We start from the raw sequence: 14099 nt of genomic DNA, 5'->3' as shown, positions 1-14099 counted from the left end.
TTTGATACTCCCCCCGAACTTAATTCCCTTCCCTTTCAATGTGGGCTAGACTTAGTGGCTGTATTCTAACAAATAGAATATAAAATTGGGAGGGGGGAGTAAATTTGGAGTGGAGAAACTTGGCAGATACCACCTTGATCATGTGGTCAAGAATAACTCACTGGTATGAGTCATATTGCTATATGATCAACAAAACAGATACTTCACCTCTGTGGTATTCTTCAAAATCCACAGCCCCAGTTTTATCATGAGAAAAAAATGTTAGAGAACCCAAATTGTATGCATTCTACAAATACCTGAGCAGAACTCTTAAAAGTGTTAATGTCATGAAACACAAGGAAAGGCTGAGAAACTGTCAGATTGGAGGACACAGAGGATACACGATGACTAAGTATAGCATGATACTTTGGATTGTAGCCTGATACAGAAAAAGGACACTAGCAGAAAAAAATGGTAAAATTCAAAGATGTTATATTTTAGTTAATAGTAGTATGTCAATGTTAGTTTCTCAGATGTTAACATTAAGGGAAAGTGGGTGAAGGGTATACAGGTACTATCTTTGCAACTTTTCTGTAAATTATTTCTAAATAAATAATAATTTTAAAGCATGAATAAAGCTGGGAGTGAAGACAAATAGCTCATCCCATTGAAATAAGTGTGCTTCTGTTCCTTCTTCTGCAAAATGGATATAACATAAAGCACATCTTCTGGGTGTTTGTTTTTTGCATTGTTTTGTTAGCATATACATACAATCTCCCCTATCAATCTACATCTTTTTGCCTGCTGCATCATTAAGTCAAACATATGTTGACTTAAATATATTTAAGTCCTTGGTATTCACCCTGGCTCTTAACACAAGGCCCGAGATAAAGGTGGGTTATTGATAATTGATGATTGATGATGTGATTTCAGTGCACCTACTTATAGCGCAAAATGTTTAGAGAGGTTTTGATGATGTTCGGGAATGGAGGCTAAGACCTAAAGCTGAGTAGGTATAATGGTATAAAACACCCCACATTCTGAGGTCAAAGTGCACCAACTGTTAGGAGTCAGCCAACACTCTTCAGGAATTACTGAGAGTGGGAAAATTAGTATTACCATATACTGCTCTCCACTTCACCATGTCCCTACTCTACAAGAGAGGACACAGAGGTGACCAAGGCTAGCCTTTGAGGAGTTTGCTGGTCAGGAAGAGAGGTTCTTTTCTCCTTCACTGCTCCCCATCCCTGGGGGTGGTAACCATCTCCTTCTGCGGAGTGCTTGATGCCCCAGGAGAAAGAAGAGAGCATCGTCAGAACTGAGAGGGTGGGGCTATGAAACAGCTGGCCACCCACTGTTGGGCATGGCAAAAAATAAGAGCATCACTAAGGGGGAGTTAACTGGGCCTGGGCCGTCTTGTTGGCACCACCTCTACAGCGTGCCAGGCAAGGGCCTCTAGGACAAATCTAAGGTGTCCTCACAAGCACTTGCATGGGGACTAGAGACTGAACACTTATGTGCCCCCAAAGTTCATATGTTGATGGTATTTGGAGCTGGGGCCTTTGGGGGTAAATGGGTCATGAGAGTGGAGCCCTCCTGAATGGGATTAGTGCCCTAGTAAAAGAGATCCCAGAGAGCCCCCTCAACCTTCCACTATGTGAGGACACAGCCAGAAGATAGCTGTCTGGGAGTCAGAAAGTGGGCTTTCACCAGACACAAAATCTGCTGGTGCCTCAATCGTGGACTTCCCAGCCTCCAGAACTGTGACAAATAAACGTTTGTTGTTTAAGTCACCCAGTGTGTAGTGTTTTTGTTATAGCAGCCTGAAGGGACTAAAACAATGGAATAAAGGCGGATTATTTCAGGAGCTAATTCTCTCACATCTCGTGACTGTATTGTCGGTAAATTTTTTCAAGGCTCTCGGATTCATCCCACAGGTGGCCAGCATTTAAATTCCTGCCACACAGAGAGCACCATGTCAGTCTGGTGCTGATAGCCAGCAACAATACATAGAGCGGATGGCAACCTTACCCAGTCAGGTAAGAGATTTATATCAGATGTGAAAACAAAGACTTGGACAGAACTGAATCTTAAGTACTGGCATGAGAGAATTCTCAGAACCATGAGAGAATGAAAAATTATAGGATCAGAATAAGAAATTGTTAAGAAAGCTACCACCTGGTAGGAAAGGGAGGTTCAACCTACCACAGTTGGGGAGTGGGGCCTGGAAAAAAATAAAGCCAACTCATGTTTATACCTCAATAATCCAGTTACACTCATATACATTCTCTCAAATTGAGAATGATTAATAAATTATAGATTATCTCACATTAGATAGGTAATTTTTCTATTTCTTGTTCTGAAAATTTTTACCAATGAATGATAAAAGACTTTCTATAGAATTATAATTTTTTCTTTCACTTTATAGTTTTATTTTCTTACATTAGGTACCAGGAAATTTTGAGTTGAATTGTATGCCCAATTGCAGTAGTTATCCGATCTCATATGCATGATAATGCTAAACATGAGGAAATTTTTTCAAGATCAGGATGAGAAAATAGACATAAAAATAGTCCATTATAATTCCTTAATTACTTAAATATAGTGAATTAATTATTCAAACTTATGTTATTTTGATTGTGACCACATTCAGAATACACTATGAAATGCAGAAGTTTGCTAAGTGTCCTCCTTCCTTCTGTGTCTCCCACCCTCATGGTGAGCAGAAGACAGATTTCGTTGCCCCTCTGGCATGTCTCGCTCCCTGAGCACTGCCTTAGTATCATGGAGCTTTATCATTACTTCTGGTGTTCCTGTGGGCTGAAGGCCCACACCTACTTGCAAATACTTCTAGAAACTCTGAGTCTTAAACCAACCAATAAGTTGCTGTCACAGAAAGAAGGTAACGGTGTTCCTAGAAGACACAAACAACCAAGGAAACCTATCGTATCCTTTCTTACTTGTGTTACTTCCTTATATTAGTTGACCACTCATGCTGAAAACGATGACATAGCAAGAAAAGGAAAAATAGGGTAAACCATACTTTCTTTTCCTTTCAGTCTTCCCTTACTCTCAATAAGCAGAAGAATGTCGGTAGAATTGCGTGTATCAAAAAGTGGAGGCAACAATTCTACTCACCAAGTATGATATGTGGGGCGTTCCCTCACCACCAAGCAATTTTCCAGCTGGGTATCCTATAATTCAACTCAGTACTGACACTATCTACCCAGAGATAGCATCAGATTCCACAGGTTACAAGCTCAGTCCCAGTTGCAAGTCCATGTTGTCACTTGTGCTTCTGACTGACTATCTATAAATCAGAGGTTCCCAGGACCCCCTCATTGGTTCGATTAATTTTCCACAGAAGCTCATAGAACTCAGGAAACCCATTTGTTCACTAGATTACCAATTTACTGCAAAGGATATTAAAGGATACAAATCAACAGCCATACGAAGAGATATATAGAACAAATCCCAAAGGAACTTCTGTCTACGTGATGAAAGCACTCTGTTTTACCAATTTGGAAGCTCTTTGAACTTTGTCCTTTTGGGTTTTATGGGGACTTCATTACATAAGCATGATTGATTAAATCATTGGCTATTGGCAATATGTTGAACCTCCAGCCCCTCTTCCCTCTCTAGAGGTCGGTGGGGAGGTGAAGGTGTGGGTAGTGGTGGGACTGAAAGTTGCAACCCTCTAATCACGTGGTTGGTTCTCCTGGCCCTTGTACTTAGGTGTGATCCAAAAGTCACCATTAACATAACAGAAGGTACTTTTTTGTCACTCTCATCGCTCAGGAAATTCCAAGGGTTTTAGAAGTTCTGTACCAGAAACAGGATGAAAACCAACTATATATTTCTTATTATAAATCACAATCACAGGAGTAAAAACCATTGAGTTCTTTTGTGCAGTGTTGCCATTGTTCTGATAAGATGAAACACAATTAATTATTGTTATTTATAGTAGTTATAGTCTAGAAAGTCACCATAAACACTGAATTAGTGAATACGGAACCATACTGCTCCTAAGAGAAATATAGTGTTAGGTTCTTGGGAGCTTCTGATTACATTTTCATCAACTGTCAATACATAACCTTGTTTTAAGTGTGTTTCTATTTAATGACACCTTATTTAACATATACCATTGATTCATTAACATTGGAACTCACCACCAACTACACTATAACTCATGCCTGAATGAGGCTTATCTGGCACATATATTTTCTCCATATGATACATCACAGCCTTTTTGCCCTTTGAACACTAAACAGTACTTCAGTACTACACTTGGGAGTCATTTGAAACAGTGAAATAACCAACGAAAAGTACAAAACTGCAAAAAATGTGGCACTAATTAAACCGCAAAAATGACTTGTTTACAATTTGAGAGCTGAAACGAGAAAGCAGAACTTTGCCTTGTTTAACCTCAGGTGGGACCTGCATGTTGGACAACTGAAATTTTTCCCACTCTGCACATGCTCTTGTCTATGAATGACCAACAGTGCCAAGAGTATTGGTTTTGAGGTTACAAATACATTTTAGCAAGTAGGCAAATTCACAAACAGAATCTATGAATAATAAGGATCGACTGTATGCATATACCAGTTATGAAATAAAAATTGTGTAATTTTAGTGATTCCACATATGAGTTAAATGCTAATATATTTGTATTTAAACTGGCATTGCACGATATAAAGATGAGTGGTAAAATTCATGTTAACTTAAAATTCTAATGTTACTTACAATGGCATTAAATAGAAAGTAAGAAACACCATGACAAGTCGAGAGAGAGACTAGAAGGAAAAAGCTTCATATTTTAGCACCTCTAACAGCACTTTTTTCCCATTTTTTGAACAAGGGGTCCCACATTTTCATTTTGCACTGGGCTCCACAAATTATGTAGCTGACCCTGTTCCCCTGGGCATTCATTCCTTCCCTGCTGTTGGGTTTATGTGCTTACCTAAATCTCTTCACAGGAACATGGGATATTCCATCTCCCCATTCCAACTACGGAAAACACATCTCTTCTCACAAGAACTCTGGCTCCATCAGTCTTCTCTCTCTCCCAGCACACTATGCCCAACTCTAAGTTTTGCTGTCTTGAGCGTCAGCTGGCTAGACAGTGAAGAGTCATCCCCACTTATGCTAACAGACTCCTGTAAGGAAAGACAAGTCCTAGGACAAAGGTCAAACAGACAAGGATTCTTCCATCTAAGCTTCCATTTTTCTATTCTTTCACATCAAGCTATGGACCTCTGACTGGTCCATTCAAGCAGTCAATTTATTAAAGTAATAAAATCTAAAATCATGGAAGTTTCAAAAAAAACAAGGGGAGAAGTTGTATAATCTCAGAGTAGTAAAAGTCTTTCTAAACATGAGTCCAAACCTAGAAAGCTATAAAAAGAAAGATTGATAAATTTGACTTCTATATTAGTTCTCTGTTGCCACAAACTTAGTGGCTAAAACAACATAATCTTATTCCCTTATAGCTCTAGAAGGCAGAATTCTGAAATGGGTCTCACAAGACTGAAACCAAGGTGTCAGCAAGACTGTAATTCCTTCAGGAGTTTCCAGGGAAGAATTTGTTTCATTGCCTTTTCCAGTTTCTAGAGGCCGCCTGGCCCATCCTGCATTTTCAGAGCACACACTCCAACTCTGCTTCTGTTGTCACACCTACTTTTCTGACTCACACTTTCATGAATTTCTCTTAAAAAGACCCTTTGGATGACATTGGGCCCACCTAGATAATCTAGGATAATCTCCCCATCTCAAAATCCTTGATTTAATCACATTGCAAAGTCCTTTTTCTATGTAAGGAAGCATATTCACAGGTTCTGGTATTAAGACATGACCATATTTTCTCTACCACAACTACATAACAGATTAATATGTCTGATGATAGATAAATCTGATAATATCTCAAGCCCTGTTATAAGATTCAGAGGAGTAAAAAGTTGTGTCCAGGTGTCCTGGAGAACCTTGTCTAGAAGAGAAGAAAACTCATTCTTGACAATCCCAAATCAAGACATAATTCTCCAAGTGTGTTCTAATTTTGCAGAATCTTAGATGAAAAAAATATGTATTCAGCCACTGTTGAGTGGAATGCTCCAAAAATGTCAGGTCAAGTTGGCTGCTGTGGAGGAGAAACTGTTTCATCATGTGACCACAGCTGGACCCGCAAGCTAGATCCAGACCAGAACAGATATTGCTTCACGTACACACCCTTGGAGACTATCTGATCGACCCCTCCCCTATGCCTCTGTGCTGATTCTTGGAACAGGCAGTTGCACTGTCCTGAGAAAGCATGTAAGGCATTCGTCTCTTTATCCATGGCAGGTCACCAGTACTCCCATCCATCCTGCCCTATTCTATATAATTCTTTAGTGCCTGCCATGTAGCACAAAGGATACCCATGTCATCTTGCAGCCACCCAAGAAATATATTGTATGTAAGTTCCCTTAATAAACTTTTGATGTAATGCTACAGTTGTCAGCCTCTTTGGTCTCTCAGCCCCTGGGAGATTTTCCCAACAGTTGATAGTGTTTTTTGAGTCATCTATACCCTTACTGATTTTCCTTCTACTTGTTCTATCAGTTACTCAGAGAGAAATACTGAAGTCTTCAAATGTAATTTTGGATTTGCCTCTTTATCTTTTGGATTCTACCTATTTCATCTTCAAGTATTTTGAAGCTCTATTGTTAGTTGCATGCACATTTAGGACTGTAATGTCCCCTTGGTGAATTGACTCTTCAGCATTATTTAATGTCTCTCTTTATCACTAGTAATATTCCTTGTTTCAAAGTCTTCTTTATCTGACATTAACAGCCAATACCCTCTCCTGCCTTCCTCACTTTTTCTCTTCGCTTAAAAAAAAAAGTTTTATTTTGAAATACTTTTAGACTTACAGAAAAGTTACAATAATAGAGATTCCCTGCTTATATTTCACCAAACATCCCCCGATGTTAACATCTTCCATAATTATGATATAATGATGAAAGCTGAGAAATTAATGTATAATAGTATAATAGGTATAATAGTATTAATTAACCTACAGACTTTATTTGGATTTTACCAGGTATTCACCAATGTCCTTTTTCCGTTCCAGGATCCTTTACAGGTTCCCACATAACAGTTGTCATATGATTTCTTATTCTCCTCCCATCTGTGGCAGTTCCTCATTCTTGCCTTTTCTTGCAAGTTCTTTCATGATCTTTACACTTTTGAATAGTACTAGTCAGCTTTTTTTTGTTTAGTTTAAATGCATTTTTTAAAAGACAACCTACACGACATATTTTTCTTGAAAACAATGCCTCCTATCCAAATAAATCAAAGTCAAAAAATAAAGAGCTCAGGATAACATTCAGTCCTATTTGTCCTAGTCGTGGTGTGTGGATGAAAAGCAACAGCTTGTTATGACGACGACAGAAAATAGATCCAAATTGCCAAATTTGTTTATCTTTCTTCATTTCTTAACCATCCTTAAAGAAAATCATATATGGAGTCACACCATCCTCGTGGTAGTCTAGCAGAGCAACCATGCCACCTGGATTCATATTTTCACTAATAAAGAACTGGTAGTTTTTTTGATATTAGCAAGGATGTGCTTGATGTGTTCTGTTGTCCCTGTCATAAAAGGTTTTACTCTTTCTGGTCTGTGTTCTTCAAGTTTCTCTTTGATTGATTTCATGTAATCTTTGATATACTTCTTATAGGCTTTTTTTGTGAAGCTCATTTCCTGTAAATGATGGTTCATGACAATATCAACATCAGTGATTACTGTGCTTTGTGCACCTTCGCCCTCAATGCCTTTAGCAAATGCATTCCATTGCTGATTCACTGATGAATGAGTCACCAATGTTACCCTTTGTCTTACTAACCATTTTCCCCTCCACCTCCAGGCACAGTCTTTCCATGATCTCTTGAATCTTGTAGATGTCCAAGAACATCTCATCATGGTTGATGAGGTCCCGCTAGATATCATGATGGCAGCTGGAAGGAGATGACTGTGGCACTTGACTTAGCAGGAACCTAGAGTTGGGAGCTAGCACAATGCAGCCAGAGTGGCGCTCCATGGAAAAACAGTACTAGCAGTTATTTTGTAAAGTATTCCTCAGTTTGTTTTTGTCTGGTGTTTTTTCGTTTGTTTGTTTGTTTTCTTTCCCTCATGATTAGATTAAAGTTATGCATTTTTGGCAAGAAAACTGCATAATCTGCCCTTCTCCGTGCATTATATTAGCAGGTACATGATATCAATATGTCTTATTGCTTGTGATGTTTAACTTGATCTCTTGGTGTCTGCAAGTTTTCTCTACTGTAAAGTGACTATTTCTCTTTTTTGTAATAAATAAATATCTAGAGGAAGATACTTGGAGACTATTCAAATACCCAACTTCTTTTCAATTTTTATGCTATTAATTTTAGCATCCACTGGTGAATCTTGCCTATAACAATTATTAGATTGGTGGCATAATAATGATTTTTCTATTTCCTTCATTACCCCTCCATTTATTAACTGTAATTTATCTGTAAGGAAGAGCTGTCCTTTCTTTGTCACCAGCTTTCTTCTGATTAGTGTTTGTATGGTATATCTTTTTCCATCCATTTACTTTTAACCTATTTATGCCTTTGAATTTAAAGTGGGTTTCTTGTATGTAGCCTATGTTATGGTATTTTTAAAAATTACTTATTGACATGAAATTCAGATAACATAAAATTAACTCTTTTAAAGTGAACAACTCAGTGGTATTTAATACAATTACAATTATTGTGCAACCATGACGTCTATTAAATCCAATCTGACAATCTCTGCTTTTTAATTATTATATTTAGACCATTTACAAGTAATATAATCATTAATATGATGAGATTTATGACTACCATATTATTATCTGTTTTCTGCTTTTCTGTTTTATTGGAGTAACATTGGTTAATACAATTATATAATTTTCAGGTGTACATTATAATTTAACATTTGTATATTCTATTGTGTGTTTACCACTCAAAGTCCAGTTCCTTTCCGCTACCATATATTTGATCCCCTTTACCCACTTCACTCTCCCCTACCCTCCTATATTTGACCCGCTTTACCCCATCTACCTCCCCCGTCCCCTCACCACTCCCTACCCTCCGATAACCACTAGTCTATAGTCCATGTCCATGAGTCTCTGTTTGTTTGTCATATTCCTTTGTTACTTTTAGGTTTATATCCCACCTATAAGTGATATCATGTGATTTTAAACTTTTTCTGTCTGGCTGATTTCGCTTAGCATGATTATCTCGAGGTCCATCGATGTTGTCGCAAATGGCAGTATTTCATCTCTTTTTCTGGCTGAGTAATATTCCATTGTATATATGTACCACAGCCTCTTTAACCAATCATCTATCGTAGGACACTTCGGTTGCTTCCATGTCCTGGCTATGGTGAATAATGCTGCTATGAACATTGGTGTGCAAATATCTTTATGAATATGATCTTTTAAGTCTTTGGGGTAAATACCCAGTAGAGGGATTGCTGGATCATATGGTAGATCAATTCTTAGTTTTTTGCGGAACCTTCATACTGTTTTCCATAGTGCCTGTGCCAATTTGCAGTCCCAACAGCAGTGTATGAAGGTTCCTTTTTCTCTGCATCCTCTCCAGCATTTGTTATTACTTGTCCTGTTGATTATAGCCATTCTAACAGGTGTGAGATGATATCTCATTGTAGTTTTGATTTTCATTTCTCTAATAGCTAGCAATGTTGAGCATCTTTTCATATGTTTGTTGGACATTTGTATGTCTTCTGGGGAGAAGTATCTGTTCAGATCCTCTGACTATTTTTTGATTGGTTCATTTGTTTTTGAGTCGTATGAGTTCTTTGTATATTTTGGATATTAGGCCCTTATCAGAGGCATTGCTTGCAAATATATTTTCCCATTCAAATGGTTGTCTCTTTACCTTGTTGACAGTTTCTTTTGCTGAGCAGAAGCTTTTTAGTTTGATGTAGTCCCATTCATTTATTTTTGCTTTTACTTCCCTTGCCTTTGAGGTCAAATTCATAAAATCATCTTTAAGTCCAAGGTCCTTGAGTTTTGTTACTATGTTTTCTTCTATGCATTTTATTGTTTCAAGTCTTATGTTCAGGTCCTTAATCCATTTTGAATTAATTTGGTGTGTGGTGATAGACAACAGTCTAGTTTCATTCTTTTGCAGATGGCTTTCCACTTTCCCCAGCACCATTTATTGAAGAGGCTTTCCTTTCTCCACTGTATGTTTTTTGCTTTTTTGTCAAAAATTATTTGCCCATATAAATATGGGTTTACTCCTTTCTGGGTTTTTGTTGTTGTTGTTGCTGCTATTGTTGTTGTTCTACTTTTCCTGCTTTTCTTTATTATTTAAATATTTTTTATTATTCCATTTCATCTTATCCATTAACTTTTTGGCTATCTCTCTTTGGATTATCATTATAGAGGTTGCTCTAGGAAATGCAGTAAATATAACTAACTTTTCACAGTTTACTCAGAGTTAATATTTTACTGCCTTGAGTAATATGTAGAAGCTATTAACCATAGAGGCCTTTTTACCCTTCCTCCTTTATATTATAGCTGTCATATATATCATGTGTACATTTGAAAACTCCAACAATGATATAATTTTTTATTTCATTTAGTCATACATATTTAAAGAAACATGAGAGAAGAAAAATAAATCTGTATATTTGCTAGATATTTACCATTTTTGTTGCTATTTCTTTATTCTAAAATTCCCAGTTTCTCTCTAGTATTATATTTCTTCAGCCTGAAGAACTTCCTTTAGCAATTCTCTTAGAACAGGTCTGCTAATGACAAATTCTCCTAGTTTTCTTTGATTTGAGAATGACTTTATTTAGCCTTTATTCCTGAAGAAGATTTTTGCTGAATATAGAATTCTGGGTTGACAGATTTTGTTTCACTGTTCTCTGCCCTCCCTCATTTCTGATAAGAAATCTGCTATCATTCATATTATTGTTCATCTATGTGTCCCTTAAATTTCATTTTTCTCCAGCTGCTTTTAAGAATTTTTCTTTTTCTTTTGTTTTCAGCAGTTTAATTATGATGTGTTATCATATGATTTTCTTTGAGTCTATTTTGTTTGGGTTTCCTCAACCTTCTTGAATCTGTAAATTTATATCTTTCATTAAATTTGGGAAGCTTTTAGCTATTATTTCTTCTAACATTTTTATGCACCTGTCTGTTTCTCCTATTCTTCAGAACTCCATTGGCATAAATGCCAGAATTTTTTATATTGTTCCACAGATCCTTGAGATTTTGTTCATTTTTCCCCCCAATTGTTCTCTCTTTGTTCTTCAGATTGAATACATTCTACTAATCTATTTTCAGGCTCATTGACTCTCTTTTTCATCTCTATTCTGCTGTTAGCCCATTAAATTAATTTTTTTAATGGAGAAAAGGTTTATTATAAAAATCCACTCTATAAAACACTGCTTTTCTGTAACCCAAGATGATACTTTGACTTGTGATTTCTATATTATTAGGCAAATGATTCTTAAAGTAGAAATAACACTCCTATTTTTGAAATTAAACATTAGACTAAAAATATTCATGTTAATAACTTATTTTCATTTCAATGCCATTATTTAGTTCATTTTTAAATCCATTTGTTTCTTACTCTCCTGTTTCATATGGTTTCAGTATTTCCAGTCTTTTGGTAATAGAGTGTATGCTTCTCTATTGAAATTACTGTTGGTTTTTCTTGTATGGCTTGTAATGTTTTCACATTAAGCTATGTGAGGCTTTCGGTGAGGCATCAGTGTTATAAATGTGAGGCCATCCCTACAGACTGACTTTACTTAGCCAGGGAGTTCTATTTCCCTATACACAGGTAGCTCTGTTCTCTCTCTAAAACTTCTGTGATTGTAGGTCTTTGTCCTCAGCCATTTAAGACTAATACACTCTAATATTTTAAAGCTTCATTATTTTTTTTTGACACCTTGGTTTAGAGCTTGGCCGCTTAGTTTATTTCATAACTATTCTGTTGAATCCAAAAGAGTGGGTTTCCTCATCAGGTTAGCATACTGTGTTGACACTAATTTGGCTTGAGTCTAACATTATGCTGCTGCTATCACCTGTATTCCTGAATGTCGATATTTTAGAGGGAAAATATGCAAGGTAGATTAGCTTAGAATTTTTGTACAAGTTATTTTTTATAGGTTCAACTATAAAATTTATTTTTACAGAGCTATAACTTAAGTATTCATAAAAATTAAACTAAAATAGCTTTTTAAAAAGCTCGCTATACTTCAGTGCTAACAAACTAAATGAGAATGTTAAGGTTGCTTTGAAATACATTTTAAAATAATTACATCCATTGTTGGATCTTTGAAGTAACCATCTTACCAAAAAAAAAAAAATGACTACCAAAGTCGATAGTTAAACCAAGTTTTCATGTCACGCAATTCTTTATACATATTTATGACTTGTGCATACAATGCAGGACTTAATGAAAAGTTGTGGTTTTCCCCAGATTTCCCATAAGTCTAATCTTGAAGTCTAAAATGTCTGTCCATATAAGCTTCAAAATATAGCCTTAACTGGAGGGGCAATCAAAATGGCATAGATGATAGAGGCTCTGTTCATCCCTCTGGCGACCAAATCAAAGTTGTGACAGAAACAAGGAGCAGCAGCAAGGAAAAATTGCCTGGGATCTAGATGAACAAGCCATACAACTAGGGAGAAATCCAAGAAAGCACCCTGCAACAGCAGAAGGTAGGATGGGGCGAAGACACGGGGCTGCTGGATCTCCAGCTGCTGAGCGGGACGGAGGCTGTAGCAGCGGCAGACACCCCTTAAAGGGGCCACTTCCACCAGCAGATTTTTGTGGTGACAGACCTGCTTGTTCTGAGCACCAGTGCCAATTCGGCTGTGCACAGGGGGAACCAGGGACTTATAGGGAGACATTGTTGGAATGAGGGCTGAGGCGAGATTCGCTCTGTACAGAAGTGCCGGTGGTATCCATTGTTCCCTGTTGAGCCCTCCCCTTTACCAGTGCTCTGGACACAGCGCTGCCTTAGCCGCGACGTCATCAAACTGGGTAACAGAGATCGTTCCGCCCAGAGGATTCCCTGAAACCTCGCCTCCCCCAGTTCGCGGTCCCACCCAAGCCACATCCAGTTGTATCCTCAGCGAGTCAGGTGCTCCTTGCTGAGCAGCACCTAGACTCACACTGGAGGCAGCTGGCCTTGGTTTTTGGTGTGGCCTTTTGAGGCAACTATAAGCACAGCATCTGTGGATTGCTTGCTGAATCTTAACAGATGGACCCGGAGGGGCAGAGGCTTGGCCTAAATTTAGCCTGCAGTTGAACCCCTCTCAGGATTGTGCCACTGGACACCTACTTCACAAATCCACACTAACAAGACCAGGAGATTTAAAAGCTTTGCTTAATACATGGAAACAGATACGGAAAGACAGCCAAAATGGGAAGACAAAGAAGCAGAAACTGTATAAGAGACAGAACAGAGATCCAGATAGAATGGAGTCAATCTAACAGATGCAGAGTTTAAAACACTGGTTATAAAGATGCTCAATGAACTTTTGGTTAAATTCAGTGAGAACTTCAACAAAGAGATAAAAAAAAAAACATAGAAATAAAAATGGAAATTGTAAAAGGGAACCAGTCTGAAATAAAGAACACATCTTTAATGAGAAGTGTATTAAATGGAATAAACAAAGGAATAAACAGAGTGAATAAAGAAAAGGATCAAATGCCCTATCTAGAGGACAAGAAAGCCAGAGACACTCAATCAGAATGGCAAGAGATAAGATGCCAAGACTACAAAAATAATTTAAAGAGCATATGGGACACGATTAAGGGTTCAAATATCCGTCTGATTGGCATAACTGAAGAAAATCGAGATGTTGAACAGTTGTTTGAAGAAATAATGATGGAAAACTTCCCTAACTTGGTGAAGGAAATGGACATAAAACCCCAGGAAACTTAGAGAATTCCAAAAATCAGGGATCTAAAGAGGCTCACACCAAGACGCATCATAATTAAAATGCCAAAGGTTAAATACAAAGAAAGAATATTAAAAACAGCAAGAGAAAAACAGATAGTTACTTACAAGGGAAAACTCGTAAGACTGG

General features: G+C 37.4%; 1 pseudogene; it reads right to left on the bottom strand.

Moving 5' to 3' along the window:
• Positions 1-7292: 7292 nt before the first annotated feature.
• LOC120617998 (translationally-controlled tumor protein-like) lies at positions 7293-7943 on the bottom strand (annotated as a pseudogene).
• Between the last annotated feature and the right edge of the window lie 6156 nt (positions 7944-14099).

This window comes from Pteropus medius, unplaced genomic scaffold, assembly GCF_902729225.1.
Source record: "Pteropus medius unplaced genomic scaffold, Ma_sr-lr_union100, whole genome shotgun sequence".
NCBI classification, from domain to species: Eukaryota; Metazoa; Chordata; class Mammalia; order Chiroptera; family Pteropodidae; genus Pteropus; species Pteropus medius.
Note: the sequence above shows the minus strand (reverse complement) of the source record. Positions and strands in the feature narration are given on the sequence as shown.